At 45.2% G+C, this 22190-nt stretch overlaps 1 protein-coding gene across 1 annotated transcript in view; it reads right to left on the bottom strand.

The window, feature by feature from the left end:
- The window catches only part of ADGRB2 (adhesion G protein-coupled receptor B2), a 202711-nt gene extending 181812 nt beyond the window's left edge, over positions 1 to 20899 (bottom strand). The window contains exon 1 of the mRNA XM_039329614.1: positions 20881 to 20899. The gene's annotated coding sequence lies outside the window, so the exon portion shown is untranslated. The remainder of the gene's footprint in view (positions 1 to 20880) is intronic.
- Positions 20900 to 22190: the final 1291 nt, after the last annotated feature.

Raw genomic sequence — 22190 nt, 5'->3', positions numbered from 1 at the left:
GAGGATGATGTTTCTGAAGTCCACAAGTCCTAAAAAGGCCAAGTTTGAAGATCCCTGACTTATCTTGTCGGAAGCTGGCTGGGTAGGTCATCAACAGCAGTCATGTGACCTTGGGATGCTGCAACCATCGTAAATGCCTGCCAATTGCTAAGCATTGGAACGTTGATCACATGATCATGGGGATGCTGCAATGGTTGTAAGTGTGAATACCAGTTCTAAGTCACTTTTGTGGGTGCAGTTGTAGCTTCAAAGGGTTGTTTAAAAAAAAAAACACCTAAATGGACTACTTACAGAAGAAATTTAGGCTTGATGCTATCTGGAGAAGCCAGAGCCAGCAAAAAAAAAAAAACCAACCAAATGATAATGTTAGAACAGTCAAGATGGCAGTTATGTAAATTGGTATAATTTGCATAACTCATACAAAGTTATTTTTATGCTCTGAATATACACAAGCGGCACATTGGCTGTCCCTTAGTTTTTAGCCACGTATTTGAAGCACGGCTAAGGTCTCTCCCTGGAAGATTACAGGAGCCAACAGAAATTAATCTCACAATCAGCGGGTCCTATGTCAGATGGAAAAAAAAAACAGGACTCTAGTCTTCCTCGGGCTAAAAATTGCTTTGTTTTCCTTTATCCTCTCTCTTACTTGCACCCTGGAAGATTTCAGAAGTCACCACAAGAAAATATTCCACCTGACAGAAGATGTCACCAAGGAGACTGGATCTTACAAGTATATCAACAGCCACGACAGCCCTGCTGCTTCGCTGCTCCAGGAAAGATTACATATTTATTTCAGACTTAAATATACTCACCAAGGGCTGTGCGTAGCTTTAATGATTGAGAAGCAAGCCCTCTTTGCCCATGTTCTTCAAACCAATGGTGGCATCACCCTTCTCAGGATTTTGCAATGCTATGGATTTTCTCCCAAACGGCATTCTTGCCAAAATCTGTCCATTCCCTCCGATTCTTTGACTCTTGCCCCCATCAAAAGACTACCTCCATCTCTGCTTTAAAGGCAATACTACCAAATAAGATGCTATATAAACTGTTTGATGCGCTCTTGCCCCCCCCCCCATTGTGAACTTGTCCCAACAGCAGACCCGAAGCTGCTGGTTCTGCCTACCTTAGCAGAAAGCACTGGGTCAAAGAGGAAAGAATCTACATTGCCAGATACCACCTCACAGTGGTGCAAGCTCTAGAAACAAGGGCAGGACGCAGGACCAGCTCAACCAATAGGTGGAATGAAGTGGAGTAAATCAAGGCTTTTCAACCTTTTCACCCATTGTACCACTTTTAGGATATGGCAACATCTGAGTACCACCAGTCGCCTAGCAAGATGTCAAAAATTTGATGACCAAAAAAAAAAAAGAAAAAAGTGATGAAGTACAGGTAGTCCTCGACTTACAACATTTCACTTAGTGACTGTTCAAAGTTACAATGGCATTGAAAAAAGTGCCCCCCAAGCCACAGCCGAGCCTGCCTGCCTGCCCGGCCATGCTCTTCCTCCTATCCGAGGTTTTCATTGTTGTGAGCATTTCTGTTGAGGATTGGCAGGTGGGGTGGGGTGGTGGGTATTTGGTTTTTATTCCACCCATCTGCTGGGTGGTTGCAGCAGGTTTTGGTCACTTCACATGACCCTGGGACACTGTGACCGTCATAAATATGAATCAATTGCCAAGTATCTGAATGCAAATCACAAGACCTTGGAGAGGCTGCAACATTCCAGCTGATCGGTGCTGCTTCTGAGCTCAGCAGAAGCGCCAGAATCAGTGCTGCTTTCCAACTGATTGCGCTTCTTCTGGGCTCCGCAGAAGCGCCAGGATCAGCGCCAAGCTCCAGGTGGAGCCTGGCACTGATCCTGGCGCTTCCGCTGAGCCCTGACAGCCCTGCAGCTCCAGACATCTCTCGCTCAGGCTTGTGCGGTGCTGTCCCTAGTTCAGCTCATTCCCCTCCCCCACTATCACTTTTCTAGGAAGGTTGCATATCACCTGCCAGATGCCAATGTACCACAGGTGGTACCCGTACCACTGGTTGAAAAGCCCTGGAGTAAATGATAGGTAAGTAACATCAAAAAATTTTTCCCGAGCCTCGAGTAGAAGCAGATGCTTTTAACTAAGGCAAACAGGGTCAGTTTTGTGCCAAGGGTTTGCTGATGCAGGCAATAAGGTGGGACCCCAGGGCCATTTACAGCAGGGGTTCCCAACTCTTGGGCCAAGGACCGGTACCGGTTCATGGTCTGTTAGGAACCGGGCCACGCGGCTGAAGGTGAGTGGCAGGTGAGCAAAACCACATGTGCACAGGATCTAGATTGCGTCCTCCTCCTTCTCCCCCCCCCAGTCTGTGGAAAAATTGTCTTCCACGTAACTAGTCCCTGGTGCCAAAACGCTTGGGGACTTTTGATTTCAAAAGGAGTGGGACTTCTGTCATGATGTCACAATGCTGTTTTGGCATCCTGTGGGGCCAACAACCACTCTCCCATTGGCACTGCCCATTTATAACTCTCTCGGCTCCTCTATCTGCAGAATGCACGTGCAAGGCAGGAAAATGGATGGGTTTTTTCCTTACATGCATCTTGTGTTTGTTTTAGACAAGGGAATCAACTGAGATACAAAGGGGTGGAGATTGCTATAAATATGTATTAGGAGTTAACAATTAAATAATTGTGCTAATTAAAGGAATGCTGCACAAGTTGAGAAGATATGAAGCCTAGGGTTGAATTATTACGGTAGGTTCTTCGTGCTCTCTTAATATAGTTGTTTTCCTGCCGATGTTTTGCTATCAGCCAAGATAACATCATCAAAACAATACCGTAATATTTATTTGGATGATTTTACTCACCCATCCTTTTAAATCTCCTTCTGCTTGACCCACCCCTGTTTGCAGAAATGACCCCAACATCCTGTTCAAGGGCTGATGCGCTTTCAGACCAGCAAATGAGGGAGACTTTTGCTAAGGCTGATCTGAAGAACATCTCGTTGCCCTCATCAACCACCCCAGACCAAGGTGGGTGATGGCATCTACAATTAGGGGAAATTGTGCTAAAGGCACGCCTGAGAGAATATCATCCACCTTCCCATTTTCTGTGGTGGGTCTCCTCAAGTTCTGTCTATGTCAGGGTTCCCCAAAGTGATTAATACTGACCTCCATGGGTTAGTGGACTATCTAAGGAGTTGATAAATGGCTGGAGGTCAATATGTGGTTGATAAATGAGGGAAGGTTGAGTGAGATCAATTAATCTTTTGGGGTCTCTGTAGACTCCATGCCAAACAGTGTTACCTACATTTGGATGTCCAGCTACCAGCAAGAGTAGACTTCAGTTGTCTCATCAGCTGTTGAGTTATTACTGCCCTCTTTTATCTATTATGGTTCACTGCACAGTCAGCCAGATGTTCAGACTGGATTTGGCATTTTTATCCACCTATCAAATCCTTCCCAAGGACCTGGGATAAGCAGATGGGCATGTTTGATGGATTAAAGGCATTGTCACAGGATGGAAGCAGTTCCTAGTAAGGCCGCCTTTTGCAATTGACTAATAGCGAATTTGTCAATGCCAATGATGTTCAAATGGTGCTCCAGTTGTTTTGGGATTGCAGGCAAGGCGCTTATTACTATTAGTACTAGCTTTGCTTTCTTTTGCTATATTGTTAGTATTACGTTTGGTCACACAGTCAGTCAGATGTTGTTATTATTATTCGTGGCACTATTAATTATGGTAGTGGTCATTAAATTATTTTCATATAATAAATGTTTAGGAGACAATAAAAAATCTGAAGTGTTTGGGGACTCTTGGTCTAAGTGGGCCCCAGCCACTGTCATATAATTGGCAATGTGAGCAGATGCTGATCTCTTCTATGTTGAGTCCTATCTTCATGCCCCCCAAATGTCTAGTTTAACAAAGAGAAGGACGAGGAGGGACATGATAGCAGTCTTCCAATATCTCAGGGGCTGTCCCAAAGAAGAGGGAGTCAAGCTATTTTCCAAAGCGCCTGAAAGCAGGACAAGGAGCAACGGGTGGAAACTAATCAAGGAGAGAAGCAACCTAGAACTAAGGAGAAACTTCCTGACAGTTAGAACAATTAACCAGTGGAACAACCTGCCTCCAGAAGCGGTGAATGCTCCAACACTGGAAGTTTTTAAGAAGAGACTAGACAGCCATTTTTTCTGAAGTGGTATAGGGTTTCCTGCCTGAGCAGAGGGTTGGACTTGATGACCTCCAAGGTCCCTTCCAACTTTTTTATTATTATTATTATTATTATTATTATTATTATTATTATTATTATTATTATTATTATCATTATTATCATTATTATCATTACTATTACTATTACTATTATTTGACTTTCTGAAGATACCCTCTCTGGTTATTTTGGATCTCTAAGCCACGCTCTTAGCAGGACAAGAGTAAACCGAGCTAGATCTCTCCAGAGCCAAGAGAGAGTCTATTAGCTCTCCAACAGCCTCCCACAAAATTAGCTTTTGTTTAGAATTGTCATTATCTTGCTCAGCAGCAACCGTGCTAAAAAAGAAAAGCAGCAAAGATTTTTGCAGCAGAGAGCCACTTCAATTTGTCCAATTCATTTCAAACTATTAATTCCAAAAACAAATTAGATATACTTTCCTGGCTGTGTGGAAGGGAACAGATTCCTCTGAAAGAGTCCTGAAATAGCTGTCGTAAGCATGATGTTCCTGGGACCAAAGATTTTCCTAATGCTACACCAAAGTGGGTTTTTTTTGCAAAAGTTGCTTCTTTTTTTTCTACCCTTCTATTAGAATGTTTTCAGGGAAGCTTTTAGCTTACTTTCTTTTGTTGAAAATCAGAAAATCTGCTAGCTCAGGGGTCCCCAACCCCCGGTCTGTGGATCGGTACAGGGCCATTGCATACCAGCAACCGGTCCGCACAAACAAGCAAAGCCCCATCTGCGGGATGCAGGCAGCACACAAAACCACGCACTCTCCAGTCCACGGAAAAACCTCTCTCCAGGGAAATGGTCCCTGGTGCCCAAAAGGTTGGGGACCTCTGTGCTAGCTCTTTTTCTAACTGCAGATAGCCCTCAACTTGCAACCGTACAATCCCAAGAGGAGCTAACATGATACACAGATATACATGTTCCATAAAGGCAACCCTTTTCAAGCATCTTTTCCAGATCGTAAGTGCTGATAGTCATAACAAAATAAAGAATGAAGGAGCTAAATGCATTCGGGGGCCCCAAGAGATCAAAACCAATTTCATGATCTTCTGCCAAAGACGTCTCAAGTCCTTATACTCTGAACTGGTGAAGCCGTACCTTGAGATCCATGTTTCCAAGACCATTTCAAAAAGTTAGAGAGGATTTAGAGGAAAGGGACAAAGCTGATACAGGGGCAAGAGGATATGCCCTGGGGGAGAGGGGGGGGAATAGGCTGATAAAATGTATTGATGACTGGAAAAGGACTTTTTGCATAAAAATGAAAAAAAATCAGTTTGTACTTTATGGTTTTGATGGCTAGATAGGATAGATTGTAGATCAAAGAAAGTCATGTTGCAAGTTTAGAGAAAGAGGTTAAAATACAGTAAGTGCTGCAAAGAATACTTGGAAGCTACTTCTTTATTTTTTTCTATTTCTTTGTTATATTTTATAAATTTAAATCAATTTTATATTTATCAGTCACCCATCTCACTGTCATGTGATTCTATACCTTTGTATCTTTTGTTGTGTCTTGCCCATTTTTCCTACTTATTCCTCTCTTCATTCCTTGTTGCACCCTTTGCTTTTTATCTTATTTCCCTTTATTCTAATCTGTTTTAATTTAGTTTGTATTGGACTTTTATTGTTGCTCTTAATGCTCTTTATCCAAATTGTTTGTTTAAAAATGGATAGGCTGAGGAAATGGGGGCTATTCAGTTTGGAGAAGAGAAGGCTGAAAGAAGGAATGATAAACAAAGGAAAGCTACATGGGAGACACTCAATAATTATTTCCCAGGACTGTAGGAATTAGGACAATAAATAGTATTCCAGCTTTTATACATGTTTTGGAGGTCAACTCATATTAAATATTTTTTCCCTCCTTAACTAGCTGCAACAAAATAAAGCTCACCTTCAGACCCATTTTAAGGTGCCTACTTGGGTTGCAAAACACCCGAGAAATGTCAAGGAAAGCATTAGAACTACTATAGTCTTTTAATTATATCTTTCACCCTTAAAAAAAAAAAAAAACAGACTAGTGGTTTGGGAAAAAGAAATACCAAAACATGCAAGCCTTAAAATAGGTACTCAACAGATTACATTTTTCTGGGATTCCCTTTTTTCATCCTCCATTTACAAATTACCAAGGGTTCCACTTGACAGGCAAGGAGAGAAAAATGTTCTAGGGTTTTGATGATATATGCACTTTTGCATTTCAAAAAAAAAAACCCTACTTTGAAAGCAGATTTGCACTACACAATGTCAGAGAAAACAGCCCCATCGGTTCGCTGTCCCAGGACAGATTTCTTTCAAAGCGTGTAGATATTTTCCTGATATAGGCATATCAGCAACTGGAAACAAGGAGCATTCTCCAATGACTTTATTATAATTTGCCAAGACGATGCAGAATATCAATTAGGGGCAAAAGGAAGTTGCAGGAATTTTTGTGGGTCTCTTGGGTGTGTGTGTGTGTGACAGACAGAAAGACAGAGAGAGAGAGAGAGAGAGAGAGAGAGAGAGAGAGAGAGAGAGAGAGAGAGAGAGAGAGACTCTCTGTTATTACCTGGAAGGCAGAAGAATGAAAGAGTTACTAAGTGCCTAAGGAAGGTACTGAAAAATCAGCCTTCACAATGCCCCAAGCACCCTTAAACGGAGTCCACAGAACCTCAGTATTTAGTGATTTCCTTTAAGAATGAAAAAAAAATCCAAATCTCCCAAGATTTTGATTCCCTTATGTCAGTGGTTCTCAACCTTTTTAATGACGCGACCCCCAACCGGTCGTAAGTCGAGGACTACTCAACCGGTCGTAAGTCGAGGACTACTCAATTGGTGCAGCACCGTTTGCAGAATGGGACTTTTGGCAGGCTCAGCAGTGCACAGACAGCCTGGACAATTCCTATTGGCTTTTGAAAGCCAATAGATTTAGACTCTATTCAAGAGAGTCTATTCTATTGGCTTTCAAAAGCCAATAGAATAAAAGGGAGTAGCACAGCTAAGGAAAAGGGGAAAAAAATGGTGGACTGTGTTGTTTGGCGACCCCCGTGAAATGGTCGTTCGACCCCAAATGGGGTCCCGACCCACAGGTGGAGAACCACTGCCTTATGTGATATTCTCTGGAATTTCAGAATGCTTTCCTACGAAGAAGCAAAAGCTTGCAAAAGGATGATCACTGAAGCCTTGGCAAGATTTTGGCAGATTTCTGCCAATCTTTTTTTTTAATTTGATGGGAGACGGTGACCTAGTGACCTCCATGCCTGCAAAGGCTGCCAACCTCTTGGTGAAGCTGAATTCCCACACTCTTCACCAAAGGGATCTCTAAGCTAAACTGCCATTTATCTCAGCTTTGCAAATATATACCCCAGGGCAGGGGTAGGCAACCTTGGCTCTTTTATGACTCGTGGACTTCAGGAATTCTGGGAATTGAAGTCCACGAGACATAAAAGAGCCAAGGTTGCCTACCGCTGCCCCGGGGCAATGTTTCATAACCTTATCAACTTGAAGATTTGTGGACTTCAACTCCCAGAATTCCCCAGGCTGGCTGGGAATTCAAATCCACACATCTTCAAATTGCCAAGACTGAGAAACCCTGCCCTAGAGAGACTGACCCGTGGACATTTTTAGGAGCCAGTTCAACCAAACACGCCATGTTATTCACTGATATTCTGAGCGTGTGCACCTAAAACATTGTCTCTGGAGGTGAAAACAGGCTATCATAATCCCTGAGGGGCCTTTTAAAGGAGGACCACGAATCAGAGGAATCAATGTTTTTCAATCAAGGCAGCAAAAGTAATCAGTTAAATATGATGAGAAAATTATTTTGTTTAAGCAGGTTTCCTTATGCACACCCAATTAATGAGCTATTGACTTCCATGGATAAAAAGGAATGGAAGAAAACTACCCTGATGAAGCACTGATCACAACAAAGTAATAGTGTGAGGTGTGGGTGTGATCTGGGACACATTCTGACTCTCTGAGATTCCTAAGAAGGTTTGAGCTACTTTAGAAACCTGATTTGATTACATACAGTATATCCACATCTGATGTTTGCGCAATCACAAAGACAGCTGAACCATGAATGGTTCCCTGTATTCAGCTTTCATCCTTTCAATCCTTATTTTAGGCCCAAATCAGATATTGATTTCTCATCAAACAGATGCAGGCACTTCTTACAAGATGAACTCTTTCCGCTGTATTCTTCCCTTCAATTTGGAACATGCCAAATTTGCTTTCCTGCTTTGAACCTCGAGACTTCGATAACATCAAAGGTAAAGGTAAAAGATTTCCCCTGTCCAGTTGTGCTCATCTCCATTTCTTAGCTGAGGAAGCCATCATTGTCTGAAGACATTTCCATGGTCATGTGACTGGCACACGGAACATTCTGACCTTCCCATCGAAGAGGTACCTATTTATCTACTTGTGTTTGCCTGTTTTTAAACTGCTAGGTTGGCAGAGAACTGGGACAAGAAAAGGAGTTCACCTTGTCATGTAGTGCTTGGGTCTCGAACTGGCAATCTTCTGGATGACAACACTTGACGTCTTAACCACTAGGTCACTATGCCCCTTATTCTATGACATTACAGAAGCCCAGCCGAATCATTCGAGAAAACTCTTTGCCATTTCTATTCATGTCAACAGTTTAAATTTTGTTAGCAATTGAACGTTCATTTTGGTTTCACTATTGCCTCTGGAGTCCACATAATATCTTTTCTCCTCTCTAGCTAAATATTATGACTTGACTATCCCCATCATTACTCCTACTGCTGCTGAGTATTATTATTAAAAATAATAGCATAACGGAATACAAGCATATCGTGGAAATTTGTCTCCGCATTCAGAAGTTTGCATTCTCCAACTCAAGAATTTTAAAAACCAAGAAAGAATAAAACCCAAGGCTTTCCAGGAGTATCAAGATGTTGTCATGAAGTTTCGTAGATGGGGGCTACAGCAGACCCTCAAATTGTGATTTAAACCTAAGTTTATCTCAGGGGTAGTCAACCTTGGCTCTTTTATGACTGGTGGACTTCAACTCCCAGAATTCTTGAGCCAGCTAAGCTGGCTCAGGAATTCTGGGAATTGAAGTCCACGAATCATAAAAGAGCCAAGGTTGACTACCCCTGGTTTAGCTTCTAATCTGTTTATGAGTGGGAAAAGAAGAACAGCGGAAACCCTGTTGTAATCCAACTGGGATTGCAGGCTGACCCACCTAACCCAGCCACCCATATGCAACTGGAGACGAGACTTTATCTTTGAAGCAATAAAGGAAGCTACTCCACATCTCAGTTCCTGTTTTTTTGGGCTTGACAAAGAATTAAGTATTTCTGAGAATACTTAAAAGTTTTGGACAGCCAAAAAAACAAAAGAGGGATCATCAAATAAACCAACCCAGAATTGTTACTCAATGCACAAATGACCACACTCAAATTACTCTACTTTGGACACATTATGTGAAGACTCAGCTCTATGGAGAAAACTCTAATGCTGGGAAGGGTGGGAGGAAAAAAAAAAGGAGGAGTGTTCTGACCAGCAGGAAGTGGAATGGAGTTAATTAGAGTGGTGATGGAAGACTCAAAACACTAGGTTAGGGACAGATCATAATTGAGGTCTACGTGTTTGATAAGAGTCAACACTAACCTGATGGCACATAATCAAACAATCAAGTCATTTAATGCTCAAGCAGCTCACATACATTCACTTGGTACCCTCTCAACAGCCCTGCACAGGAAAACATTCATCTAAGAAAATTATAATGAATTCATAGGAGAAGCAAGACGGAGCAGAGGTTTAACCTATTCATAAGTCATTTTTACCGCTAAATCATACTGCTTTTAAATGAAAGTAGAACTACATTTTTTTCCCTCTTCTAAATAATTTACCTTTATAATGGAAGGTTCATCTTAAGAGTTAGTGAAATTATGATAATAGAGGAAGATTAGGAGAAAGAATCGTCTTACATTCACAGTTGTTGCCCTTGAATAAACTTTGAATCCCTCACTTTCTGGATTTGCTCTGCACTGATAGAATTGTTATAGAGTATAAATATTATTATAGTGAGCCAGTTTGTTTGAGTGGCTAAGGCGCCAGGCTAGAAACAAGGATATGGCGAGTTCTAGTCCTGCCTTGGGCACAAAGCCAGCTGGGTGACTTGGACCCAGCCACACCCTCTCAGCCCAAGCCACCTCACAGGGTTGCTGTGAGGAAAACGAGGAGTATTAGGTATGTTCACCACCTTGAGTCATTTATGTCAATAAATAATAAAAGCAGGAAGTAAATAAATACGGCTGCATTTGGTCTGATGGATATTTTGACTGCGTGGTTAAGCTGACGAGCTTTTCTGTTGTCATCAAATCATACATTTTAGTCTCCCAGATCGTAGGGAGGTACGGTTACACTGCCTGTCAAATTGGGCAGACCCTGTCTTGTCCACCGATGAACCCATCCTCAGTGGTCATATTTAATCTTGTTTTGGTTTCATTTCATTTTTAGTTTTAATTAATTTATTTATTTTATGAGACTTATATACCGCTTTAAGTGCAAGCACTCTCTAAGCGGTGTACACCAGTAAGCAATGTGTATATATATATATATATATATATATATATTTACATTGCCCCCAACAATCTGGGTCCTCATTTTACCTACCCCGGAAGGATGGAAGGTTGAGTCAACCTTGAGCCGGTGAGATTTGAACCGCTGACCTGCTGAACACAGTCAGCTAAAGTGGCCTGCAGTACTGCACTCTAACTGCTGCACCACCTCGGCTCTTACAATGGGTGGGTTTTAGTTTGCTATTCTGGCTAGGGATCATAATAAAAATTGCTTTTCTTGAACCCCCCAGCTCCCCACTGGAGATCTTCAAAAATAAAGATGGCCCTCTTAATAAGAGATCATAAGGGTGCAGGGCTCTCCTCAGCCTGTAATCTTCACACAGAAGTGGCCCATCCATGGTCTTCAGTCACACAAACAATTGTTACACACACACTCCCCCACACATAAACACAGTTTTCCTCCAGTGAGCTCATTTGCTGGTCAATGGAAACAGAAGCCTGATTTCCAGCTTCTGATCACAGTGGGAAAGAAGTAAACTGCCTGGGCTGTTTGAAAGGAAGTCGTGGGGCTTCCTTTTTTCTCGCAATGTTCTTGTACATGATCACTAGCTTCTCACTGAGCACAGCAACAAACCAGACATGTTTTAGGGAATAACTGGAAGGATGGTTTTTCCGACCCCATTCCTAGTAATCTTGCTAAAAAAAAAAAAAAACTGGCTCTCTACATTCACTCAAACACCAAGAAAGTTGGAGAGCCTCATGGTTCCCTTTCATCTCTGGAACTCTAGAATTCTCCATGGTTCCTCAAGGTTGTTGGAAGATTTGTCCCCTGCACGTATCCCCAAATGCCCCCCTTGGAGCCCAACAACCGCCAACGGTGTCTTTAATTAACATCTGCATGGGTGGCAAGGATGCTCCAGTACAGGGTCCTAAAAAGTATTAGAAAAGTATTCATATGCCCCTGGCACTGTGGTTCAAAGTAGGCAGTACCCCTTAACTATTAAGAGAAGTTGGACTGCCTGCTCTAGACCTGAATCACAGCAAGGAGTAAAATATTAAAACCTGTTGAATCCCATACCACCAGCCTGCTGTTTACACTGTTACTTCGGCTACAGAGTATTTCTATAATGTGCATTATAAAATTGTCTATAAGCAGTTTCCACAACTAAGGAGTTAAATTGTTATTGAAATCCATTCGGAGGGCCACTAATCATGAAACATGTCCTGCTTTGGATCAATCCAAGGTTAGCCAATGTTCTACCCCGAAGTGACTCAATTCTGCCTATCAACAGGTTTCATAGACTGGGGAGAGAGGCAACCATAGCCCCAAAACTTCATCTGTCCACCCCTCTGCTCCTTTACTCCTCCCATGGTTTTTGAGTCTCCCCTGGGCTGACTCAGCCAGAAAATCCATTAGCTGTCCACATTCTGGCTTTCCTAAGGAGATGCTACATTCTGATGGCTTACTTGTTTATAATCAAGGGCTTAAACTAGGGGTCTTCAAACTTGGCCCTTTTATGACTTGTGGACTTCAACTCCCAGAATTCCTCAGCCATCGTGCCTGGCTGAGGAATTCTGGGAGTTGAAGTCCACAAGTCATAAAAGGGCCAAGTTTGAAGACCCCTGGCTTAAACCAACTCTCTAAAGTGGTTGGAAGGCAACTGCTTAGATTCCCCTCTCATCCCTGATTCCATTTGCAGGTGGATAGGAAAGATGGATTAAATAAACCCAGGAAAGATTGTTCTTAGTAAGAGAAGACTAAACAGAGCAAGGCTATTATCTCAATGTCCCATTTGTGCCTTCTACTACTTTTACTACTACTATTATTATTGGTCTTGGCTAGACTTTCCAGTGTCATAGAAGCTAGTTATCCTTATGTTTTGAAAACAATCTTTTTGTTATATATACACACACACATTCACATACAAACCAACCTACATCTATATATCTACAGTATGTTTTCTATCTATCTTACAGTATCTATCTATCTATCTATCTATCTATCCATCCATCCATCCATCCATCCATCATCTATCTATCTATCATCTATCCATCTATCATCTATCTGTCTGTCTGTGTCTATTTATCCTATCATATTCTATCTCTCTATTTATCTAATCTATGTATCTATCTGTAAACTATCTAATATATGTATCTATCTACATTATGTCTATCTATCTACTCTATCATCTATACACACACATGCAGAGAAAGACACACACACACTTTTTCAGCTTTGTTCCTTACCTTCTTAGTTTCCCAAACTCCTCTGAATTCTCAAACCTTGCAAATTTCAAGTAAAGAAACTGCTTGCTATGCAAGTTCACCTTGACATCACATCCTCACATTTTCTATAATAAAGGAATATTAAACTTGACTCCTAGATAGTGACTGGACAGCATGAGAAAATTAACCCCTGGGTTTTTGTGTTCCTGGGTCCACTAAGAAACTGCATGTTACTCAACCAACTAAGGTGACTCCATTGTTCACAAGTAGCACATATCAGGCGTAAACCTTTTTCAAGATCCGAAGCCTCAAGTGATAGAATTAAGGGGATGGGGGGGGAGAATGGAGGGTGTATCCTAATTGTAGATTCCAAGAATAGGGGCCTGCAGGAAAAGGGCACCAAGGTTGTTTTTCATCTTTTAAACAGAGAGAAGCAACCAACCATGATATGCATAAAACTGTATAAAAAAGCATCAATTCCAATTTCATGGGCTTATCTGCAAATGATTACACTATCTTGAATTATGCAAATTTAGTGCAGTTATTAGAACAATTAAACCTGTTTTTCAAGATGCAGATGACAAGTCAGAGTGAGGTTTAGAAAGGGCAGCTGGCCAGAGATGCAACAGCCTTGAAAATACATCACTGTCTTTCTGTACACAGTCCAAGGAAAATGAAGCATCCTTATTTATTGGGAATTATAGGACACTCTTCAAAGAAATCCAATCAAAAGCCAACCATGTTTGTTCAAAAAAGAAAAGGGAAAGGATTTAGGGATGCATATCTGTGAAAGATCTGTCTCCAAGATTTTGGACCTGGATCCAAAATTCCACTGCAAGTTAGATTAAACAACGCTACTGTACATTTCGATAAAACGATTTCAATAGTTCTGTGTAGCTGCCAGACGAATGGCAGGGGATGCTTTATTGTTCCTAAGGCAGAGATGAGTTCGCACATCCTGCTAAACCTCATGGGTATTCACTGGATGGGGGGCAAGCAGGTGACATGAGATACATCATTATATCACTATGCAGTAATAGAGTTATATATTTTTTCTTCAAATCGAGGCAAGTGACATCAAACACATCAAGACGTTACACAAATAATTATTTCATTTACATTTGGGCGGTGAGGTTATAAAATCAGAAGGGGTGGTCTTCCAACATTTTGGGAGGGACAACTAAGACGAGCTACACTGCATTTTCAGGATGATGTGGTTCATAAACCAAGGTTATGGTGGCGAGTCATGCAAAAGCAACCATGGTTATAAATCAGAGTTACACCATGAGAAAGAGTGATGTGGAAACTAGGAGCCTAGGTGGCAATGAGGCTCTGGCATATCCAGAGGCAAAGCCTATCAGATTGAAATAGTATTATGGGAGTTGATATTCCACACTTCTAGAGCCACCAGGTTAGGGTTGTGTGGAGATGACACCTGGGACCCTGGGGCAAATTGGTTTAATTCACATCAGAAGTGAATTTAATCAAGGTCTCCGCAATTCTAGCCTAGCCAACTCTACAGCTGGGTTCACGTCTAGGTCAAAATAAGGTGACTAGGGTGTTCTTATCTTATCCCTCACGCTCTCTGTAATAGTTGTCACACCAGGAGCAATTACAGGAGTTGGATAAAACAGACCATTTTGTCAAATTACTGCTGGGACTCCATAACTCATAAGAAGACAAAGGGCAGCACTGGAGACCTCAAGACTAAGGCTGCACAGACTCTCTCCCACCTTAGTCAAGCATACAAAGTCCTTGATTTAGCAATAGCACTTAGACTTGTATATACTTATATATACTTTACAGCACTCTCTGGGTGGTTTACAATGTCAGCACATTGCCTACAACAATCTGGATCCTCATTTTACCCACCTTGGAAGGATGGAAGGCTGAGTCAACCTTGAGCTGGTTGGGATCAAACTGCTGGCAGTTGGCAGAATAAGCCTGCAATACAACATTCTAACCACTGTGCCAACACAGGTCCTATGGTGATAATTGGGTCTCTAACATCCATCATTAAGTGAGCCACATCCAATTTTATGACCTGTTCCCTGTGGTTGTTAAGAGAATCATGGGGCTGTTAGGCCAATCCAGCTTCCCCACACACAGTTTGACTGTCAGAAGATCCCTGGGAAGATTGTAAATGGAAATCACATGACACTGTAAGCTGTGATGGATGCCAGTTGCCCGGCACCCGAATTTTGATCACATGACCATGAGGACAGTGCAGCCGGTAAGGACTCGTTGTAAGTCACTTTGTTCAGCACTATTGTAACTTCAAATAGTCATTAAACAAATGGTCATAGGATAATTTTTATCAAGGCTAGAAAAATGACTTAGAGAGAAAGGAATGTGGTAGGTAATTTTGAATATATATTAGCAAGAAGAAGGCCATCGAGCGATTAATTAACATATTGTTCATGACAATCAACTATTACTCATTGGGGTTTTTTAAACACATGAACCCAGACATTATGCTAGTTCAGTGGTTCTCAACCTTTTTAATGCCGCAACCCCCAACCGGTCATAAGTCGAGGACTACTCAACCGGTCGTAAGTCAAGGACTACTCAACTGGTGCAGCACCGTTTGCAGAATGGGACTTTTGGCGGGCTCAGCAGGGCAGAGACAGCCTGTACAATTCCTATTGGCTTTTGAAAGCCAATAGAATTAGACTCTATTCAAGAGAGTCTATTCTATTGGCTTTCAAAAGCCAATAGAATAAAAGGGAGTAGCACAGCTAAGGAAAAGGGGAAAAAAATGGCAGACTGCGTTGTTTGGCGACCCCCATGAAATGGTCATTCGACCCCAAATGGGGTCCCGACCCACAGGTTGAGAACCACTGGACTAGTTGCTAAATATTGAGAATGTTATTTGGAAAAAACCCAACCTCAACCCCAAACCTAACCCTAACCCAAATCCCAACCCCAATTCCTGACCCCACCCTGTTCCTAATCCTATAAAAACTAACCATATGATATCGTCTACTGGAGGCCTCCAACCCAAGGATTTAAGGCAGACATTCCTGGGTTTAACGTAATGCCATGACTGAAAGGCAACCTGCATTTTTCTCCATCAATTCTCATTCCAGTCACCGGGGAAGAGAATTGAGGAGAAATTGTCCTGGCTGAATATGGTGTTCTTAAACTTATTGAGTAGTTGGCTGAGAATTGCTGGGGAACATCCTGTCTTTCATTACTGTATAAATTCCTCTCTCCTCCAGCGCACAGCTTCCTTCTTGGCTTTCCACCCTTCACTCATGTCATCAGGAGAAATGCATTGCTGGCGAGGGGGGGGGGAAGAGGGCCTCTCTTTTAGACTGGATGGGATATGCACCACCAGAGAGGCTCCAGAGACATCAAGAGAGGCATCGCAGAAAGCAGAGTACCAAGCCACGGTAGATCTCCCACCAGCTCTAACAATCAAAGAGGCATCACAGCATCCCCTATGGGAAACTAGGGAGGAAAGATTCCCAATAGCCTCCAAGAAATAAAACAAATATGTCTAAATAAAACAAACATTGGAGAAATTGTATAGCAGAGTTCAGTTCCTGGCTACAAAACCAGGAGACAAGAATGGGTATTGTGCGTTCTTATTTTTTATGTAGGATGGGAAAAAAAGATTTCACACACACACACACACACACACACACACACACACACACACAGCTGTCTTGGGCATTTCTTTCCAAATCAATATATGCCTTCTTTCAGTTTCCCCAGCTACTGGCTACACGAACTTTCTCATTTTCCAAATCATGTTACTTTCCATGGTTGTTTCCTAGACTTATTATTTTCCTAAGCTCTCATAATAAGGATATTTTTTCTGCTCTCTGCCTCCTCTGCCCTTCTTCATGGCTTCAGCCAAAAGTAACTGCACAGTACCTTTCTCCGACATTCAAGACAGAGCTACCAATTACGGTCTGAGATTTCAAGAGCAGCCCCAAATCCCTTTGCACAGCCAGCCAGTCCAGCTGGGAGATGCTGGGTACCACAAGCCGACCTATCAAGAGAGCACCATATTGGAGAAAGCAGTCTTGGTATATCTGAGCACCTTTGATGCTCAAAACCTACCCAAAGCTTGGTTCCACCTCCAGGACTTCAAATACAGAAAGAAAAGCTTCCAGGAATAAAACCTTGGTTGAAAACCTTCCACACCATCCAATGCCATCCCATAATCTGCTGCATAAAATATACTAAGCTCCCTTTCTCTCCCATCTCTCTCCCCCTCTCCATCTTCATGAGTAACCATGGCAATGCCAAGGGCTCTCTGCATGTGTTTAGGGCTTCACCGGCAGCTTCAACCACCATCAAGTTGGAGCGCAGACTCATGGCCCCACTTCAGATGTCTACCAAGCTCCGTCCCTTCTCTCAACACACAATATTGTCCCTGCCTTGCACTCACAGCATGTCTCACACTGCAAAGCTACAAAGAGTGACACTAAACCGATTCAGCTGAGGGACACGCTTGGAAGGGGGGAGGCTATCCCACGATGAGAGCCCTTCCCATATCTTACATAGGTAGTGACACCCTCAGGTCAGTAAAGAGTTAAGCTTGAAAGCATTCAGGCTTCCAAGTTCTCTGACAACGCAACAGCTCTATATCCGTTCAGCTACAACTCTGCTTCCCGAACTGGATAGTTGCTTAAAAATGCCAAATCCAATCTCAACCTCTGGCTGGCTGTGTGATCAATCCCTTGTGATCATCATCATCCTCACCATCATCATCCATACTGCAGTACCTCTGAGAATGCAAAATGGACACGTGTCTTAGCAGCTCTTCCAACGATCCTCCAAAATGTTATTACAACCCCTTTTTTAACGGGAGTGCAGAGGGGCTGAGGCTAACCTGAGACAGGGTCCTCTCCACCAACAGGGACTATCTCCTGGCCAAGAGGTCATCTGAATGGGGGAGGGGGGGCAGGATGCTTGGCTCCTGCTTCTAAGCTCAAATGCTGCTCCAAATATCTACAGAGCAAACCAGATAGTTATGGCAAGAGGCATTCCTTCCGATTCATCTGGGTAATCACAAAATTCAGTAGAGTGTGCCTCCAGCTTCTCAAATCGAGCCAAAGCCAGACCGCCTGGGTGCTGCCGAAGTGTGTCCAGAAGCCTCGGCCAGATCCAAACCTTTGTATGCAGAGAGGCGAGTGTGCAAAGAACCGGAGCAGCATGACAACCAAGAGTGCAAACAGGGGAAGGGAGACAAAAGCTTGCATACAAATGACTCCTCGCGACCCTTCTTTGCCCGCAGCCAAATCTTCATTTTTGCTGGATTATTTACACATTCGCAGACTCTCGGCCGACGCTGCTCACCTCTCTAGCTAACAGCTGCCGAAGGCGGGGTGCCCAGGAAAAAACTCCTTTTCCTATTCCTCCAGAATCTCTGTGAACCACCAGCGCATCCATCAAAGAAGTTCCATGCAACGCCTTGTATTGAAATAGGAAGAGAAGCAACAGCAAATCCTACCGATTCCCTTTCCAGGGAACGGCTTCTGAAAGTCGACAGAAAGATAGGAATATCAGAGATGGGATTTAAAAAAAACCAACAATGCTGAATCTTTGATCTTGCAGATTCTCCAATGGGAAGAGACAAAGGTTGTAGTTAAGCCCCAGATACAGTCTGAAGACCTCATTTGAGGGCTTCTGAGATGTCAGCCAGGCACACAGGCACACCATTACTTGGGGGGCTATGGGAGAAGCTGCTAAATTGACACCCGGGCCAAACTTAAGGCAGGTAAGAAGAAGACAGCCAACCAACCAAGCCTCACCTTTTCCCCCCAACATCTCCAAAACCGTTTAACTAAAATACTAGCATATAGCATAAGGCGATGCTTTTGCAACTCCAGGTGGCAACAGGTCATTTCCCACCATCCCCCTCCTTTAACACCACTTTAAATAGACGGACTAAGCTGACACATTGGATAGTCTACTACCGCAAGAGAATCTAAATCAGGGGTTCTCAACCTTAGCTTTGCTGGCTGAGGAATTCTGGGAATTGAAGTCCACAAGTCTTAAAGTTGCCAAGGTTGAGAACCCCTGATGTAAATGGTTACAGGCGTTTCAGAACCAGAGTTTCGGACAGGAGCACAAGGTGCAGTTCCTCTCTTTTCCTCTAGCAGGCGCCAAAGAACACAGAACACCTGCGGGGGGGGGAGGAAGGGAGAAAATACTAAAAAAATAAATAAACAAAAATCAGTAGTTGGTAGTGAGGTTTCCAAGAAACGGTCCATTCTAGCCTTTCAGAGCAGATGGCTGGCACGGCTTTAACCCGCCCCGGGCGGGGCGTGGGGAAAGGGACTTCACCCTCCCCTCGGTAAAAAGATACAGGATGGCGAAAGAGACACAGTAATTAAACTGTCCAAGGCGGCTAATCCAACGCCTACTTATCCGACTCGAATGGCACTTCGCCGCTTTCCGCGGAGGGCAAAAATGAGGCACCTGGCCCGGGTAAAGCCAAACCCACCCCCCCACCGGTCTCCGTCCCTCCTTCCTTGCTTCCTTTCGCAGGCATCCCCTCCTCCCTCCCGCAAAGACCGATTAAGATACCCCCCCCCTCCATCATTTCGGCAGAACACAGAATGTGGTCAAAACGCACCCACGCCGGCTGCCAACAGATCGGAGGCGTCGCATGCCCGCGGAGGAAGGCAACGGCTGGGAAAATCCACCTCGCCCCCTCCCCATCCCACGGTTTGGGCATCCATAAATCCACACATGCAAAGGAGAGAGAGAGGGAGGGAAGGAGAGAGAGAGAAAGAGGGAGGGAGAGAGAGAGAAGGAGGGAGGGAGGGGAGAGGGGGAGAAAGGGAGAGATAGAGATGGAGGGAGGGAGGGAGGAAAGGGGGAGGGAGAGAGAGAAAGAGAAAGAGGGAGAGAGGGAGAGATAGAGAGAGGGAGAGTGGGAGAGAGGGAGGGAGAACACCACCCTCTTCAACCGTTCTCCTTTCGAAGCCCCCCCCCACTTTATTGGGGATCTTTTGCGTCGCCTGAAAAATGCCAGTAAGCGCGGGGGGGGGGGCTCGGATTAGGCGGGGAGGCGTGCAAAAGACAGAACCCTCAGCCACGGATACAATCAAAAATGCAGCAAAGGAAGGAAGGAAGGAAGGAAGGAGGAGGCAGGAGGGGAGGGGGGGGCAGGGGGGGAGGAAGAGGGCTGGTTGGGAGGGGGGGAGATGAAACGGACCCTTGTCCAGCTGGTTCTCCCCCAGCGAAAAGGGGGGAAGCAGAAGAAGGTATTTACCGGACCGAGAGGAACCCACCCCCACCCCGCCTCCCCCCGCTACCCCAAATCCCGAAGCCAAGCGAAAACTTCCCAGTCCCACTCATCCGTGGGAGAACGGGGGGGGAGGGGTGACTCATTCATAAAATAGATTGGAAACAGCAAAAAGACCGGGGAAGGGAGGGGGGGAAAGAGAGAGACTTTCATCCCCCCCCTTTTTTTCCGCTTTAAGCGCAGCCAAACTTCCAACGCTGAAAGAATGTGTAAAAGGGGGGGTCGTTTTCTTGGGGGAGGGGCGGATTGAGTGCCCGGGATTTTGCAGCCAGGCGCGACGCCCCGTTTTCTCTCTCTCTCTCTCTCTCTCTCTCTGGGCACCAGGACTGGGTCGTCGGAAGGCGAACCGGAGGAAAACGGGGAGGGGGGTAGGAGGAAGGGGGGGGAACCGAGAAGGAAAGGTTGCTGACATGGTGAGGAGGAGGAGGGGGGGAACGGATGGCAAAAGATCCCCTCTTCTGCCAGAACAACTTGCCGTGCACCTGTTTTACATCCCCAAAAAATGCCTCTTTCTCTGCCGGGCGAGCGGGGAGCGATGGCGCGGGGGAAGGGCAGGGAGGCTGGGTTGGTTACCCAGAGGCGATTCCTACCGCCTGGACCCCCCCGCCCCGCCCGGCTTGCTGCCCCTCCATCCCCCCGTTTCCCGGGGAAAAGTCTTCCCGCCGCCGCTCCTTACCTGATCTTCATTCAGCAGGACTTGGAGATCTTCCCGGGCGAGGCAGCGAGAGAGTTGAAGTTGGCCATCCCTTGGGGCTGGCTGGGGGGGGGGGCGGCGGTGGGGGGAGGGGAGGCGTTGATGCCAGCCCTTTAATATTAAAGCTCCTTTAGAAGTTGCGGCGCCCGCCAAGCTCTTGCCTTAATTTCGGGGGGGGGGGCGAGAGAAAGCGAGAAAGCGAGAGAGAAGCGAAAGGCAAGGGAGCAAAGTCTCCACCTTCTCCTCCTCCTCCTCCTCCCTCCAGGGGGAAAAATAGGGAGGAGGGGGGGGAAGCTCCCCCCTCCCTACTCCCTCGGTGCGTCGCTCGAACTATTGCACCAGCGTCTCCCAGTTCGGACGGTGGCGGCAGCTGCTGGGACGCTGGGGCTGAAAGCGCGGAGCTGCCGTGGAGAGCGCCCAGCGGCTACCGGCTTGCATCCTGCAGGCAGAAAGCAGGCAGGCAGGCACGCGCGCCCGACCCGGGCTGCCGTCTCGCTCGCTCGCTCGCTCGCTCTCGCCGCCGCCACCGCCGCAACCGCTTGCAGCAAGGCCGGCCCTGGCGCTGCTTGGGCTCCTGCAGGGTCGGCGCCCGGCTGCGCGTGAGAGCGGCGGCGGCGGCGGCAGGCATGGCGAAGAGTTTGCGCGGAAGGAGCCCGCGCGGGCGGGAGACGCGGGAAGGACTCCCCGGCCTTTAAGGTAGCCCCGCTTAGATCAAAGTCGCCACCTGCGGGGAGGGAAGCCGGCGCCGGGACCGTTCAGACGCGGGGCGGGAGCTGCGTCCGAGGCGACCTTTGCCTGGCTCGGAGGGAGGCCTCCCGCGGCTCTTAATCCCGGTTTTCCCTTTTTTTCCCAAGGAAGCTGGGCTCTCCGGGTCGGGGATGCGGGAAAGGCAGCCCGGCCAAACTCGCTCTTAAGGTGGCCGGCGTATCGCCCTAAGCCTCGAATCGTGGCTTGTTTAGTAAGGGACGGATGGCTGGTCGGGCGCTGATTAAGGCTCAGGAAGATGCGGGAGATCCTTTGCGAAGAATCGGCGCACTAGGTTAACTAGGCGTCAGCGAGGATCAGGTCACTTGTTATGCAAAGGTTTGCTCGTGCTGCAAGCAAGCAAGATGACTGCATTCAGAAGTTACTGCTGCTTTCACGGAACCTGCTAGACTAGGATGAAATGAGATGTGAATAACCTGATTTATCTGTTTTAGCCTTCTTTCTTATGTTCTGTTTTGTTAACCTTGGTTTAGTGTGTTGCATGACCCCAGCCCACATGTCAGACATTAAGCTCACAAAAGGATAAA

This window comes from Crotalus tigris, unplaced genomic scaffold (genome assembly GCF_016545835.1).
Source record: "Crotalus tigris isolate CLP2741 ecotype Arizona unplaced genomic scaffold, ASM1654583v1 scf7180000017614.5298720, whole genome shotgun sequence".
NCBI lineage: Eukaryota > Metazoa > Chordata > Lepidosauria > Squamata > Viperidae > Crotalus > Crotalus tigris.
Note: the sequence above shows the minus strand (reverse complement) of the source record. Positions and strands in the feature narration are given on the sequence as shown.